Raw genomic sequence first — 2,747 nt, 5'->3', positions numbered from 1 at the left:
AATGAGTATATGCACATATACGTACAGGTATGTGCATACCTGCATCTACCTGTATATATAGGTGCATATCTGGGTACAGGACATTGCAAACAAAACGTAGACAAGAAGATAATAATAACCAGAGTACGGAAAACACACAAGCCACATAGAGAATATTTTCCTTCATCAGCTACCCCCGTTTTAACACCGGCGTTTCAAAGAGTTGGGCAGGATGCATCGTTAAAACGGCTCTTCCTATGGACCGCAAATTAAATTTGTATACACAAATTAAACCTGTGCCATGGAGGAATGTAGTGGTGGACAAAAAACAAGACAGGAAAACAAATGAAAAAGAAAATAAGACAGGAAAACAAACGGAAAAGGCAATGCGGCCAGACGTGAAAAATTATGTGTATATGAATGCTGTGAGGCACGAACTTGAAAGTGGGGATGAAGTAAGTTCGCATGTTTGCTCGGCGATAGCCAAGGAAGAAAAAGATTAGTGACCGGAAGCATGTGACCATGCAGGAGTAAGGGAGAGAGGAGAGAGAGAGTGGTAGAGGGAGAAACAAAGGGAGGAAGTAGAAGAATAGGTGAGCAACGAGAGAAAGAAAGGAAGAGAGGAATATAGTAGTAACAGAAGGAAGTACGAGGGGGAAAGAGAGAGATATAGTAGTAACAGAAGGAAGAACGAGAAGGGTAAAGAGAGATACGTAGTAGTAACAGAGGAAGAACGAGAGGGGGAAAAAGTGATAGAGGAAGAGATAGAGTCGCTTCAGAAAATATAAAGTTGAAATAACTACTTACAATATATATATATATACGCACAAGTGAAATATGGCAACAGGAAGGGCACCTGGTGGTAGAAAATTTGCCTCAACAAATTCTGTCTGACCAATGCAAGCAGGGAAATGTGAACATTAAAATGATGACAATGTTGTGAAATTATACAGCTGTGTGTCGCAAAATTATATAAATGCATTGTGAAATTATATAACAGCAACAACAACAGCTTCAACAACAATACATTAATAGATGCAATTCTTAGGAGACCACATTTTAACTGCAGCAAGAAATAGGGAAATCATTTGTCTGACACAAACATTTGTTTCAGAAAGAGTGAGGAAGAAATGGCGGAATGGCAGATGTCACTGTAATCCAATTCATATGACTTGAAAACTGGAGTAAATTCCTGTAGATTGCAACATTTTCAGCTAATGGCATAGCCTGAACTATAAGAGGTAAAGATGAATATAAGTGAATAAAACGCTGTCTAGACTGATTTTTATGTTTCTGCCTGAAGTCAAAAATGATCAATAATTTCATTGTTTTGTTCGGAGTCAACATGGTAGGTTTACCTTGGGCTGATTGGGCCACTGTCCTAAAAATGTGTGATATAATGCTGCAATCTTATAAAATTATATTAATTCTAGTCTTTTATTGGTTTCAGTGTTTAGATGGTGACAATGCTGAGACAGTATATTCATGAGTTTTCCTATTTGATAATGGTATTTAGTTCGATACTTATATTGGTTTTAAATTGTCGCACAAGGCCAGCAATTTCGAGGGAGAGTTTAAGTCAATTATATTGGCCCTATTGCTCAGCTGGTACTTGTTTTATCGACCCCGAGAGGATGAAAGGCAAAGTCGACCTTGGTGGAATTTGAACTCAGAATGTAAATGCCAGTAAGCACTTTGCACAGTGTGCCAACGATTCTGCTTGCACACTGACTTAGTCTGATACTTATACAAATCTCTGTTTAATTGAGTGATTATGACCGCTTTGACATACAGGGGCACAACTCAGCAAAACTATTTTTGTTTGATGCACCCAATTTCCATACATATATGCACATGCACATGCACACACACACTCACACACACACACACACACACACACACACAAACACGAGCATATTCATAGTTATAAATATATACATAATTTGTTTTTAAATCCATATTCATACTTCTTGGTGTATTTTTCATGCATATCTTTGCATTGTGATTTAGATAGCATTTTTTTCACCTCTGTTTCATCTATTACATAAAGTTATATCAAAAGATATTATTTGGAAAGTGTATGCATGTGTAAGTGCATAGCTGTGTGTGTGTGTGTGTATGTGTATATACATATATATATATATATATATATATATATATATATATATATATATGTAGGGGAATATCTATCTATCTATCTATCTATATTTATATATATATATATGTATGTGTGAGTATATGTGTATGTATGTACATACACACACACATATATACATATATACATACACACACATATACATATATACATATATATGTTGTGTTCTTGATCATGACACTTTATTCCACATTGCTTTAGTTCACTCAGCTGCATAAATGAGTTGTGACATCACTGGTGCCAAGCTGCATAGCCTTTGCCTTTCCTTTGGATAACATAGATGACATGGAGAGGGGATGCTGGTATGTATGGGTGACTGATAATCTTCCATAAACAACCTTGCCCCAGAGTTGTGCCTTGAAGGATAACTTTCTAGGTGCAATCCCTGGGTCATTCATGACTGAAGGGAGTATTTACTCTCTATCTCTCTCTCTATATATATATATATATATATATATATATATAAAAGAAGCCATGGATGTTATAGCATGGAAATATAGATTTCCTTATGGAGACAGCAACTGAGTATCACCTGAGGAGATAGATATAGATCTTCTTATACAGGTAAATCGTTACATAATTTAATTTAAGCTTAACTTTAAATCTTGTATAT

The sequence above is a fragment of the Octopus bimaculoides genome, chromosome 14 (genome assembly GCF_001194135.2).
Source record: "Octopus bimaculoides isolate UCB-OBI-ISO-001 chromosome 14, ASM119413v2, whole genome shotgun sequence".
In the NCBI taxonomy this organism is placed as follows: Eukaryota; Metazoa; Mollusca; class Cephalopoda; order Octopoda; family Octopodidae; genus Octopus; species Octopus bimaculoides.
This window is presented reverse-complemented; position numbering follows the sequence as displayed.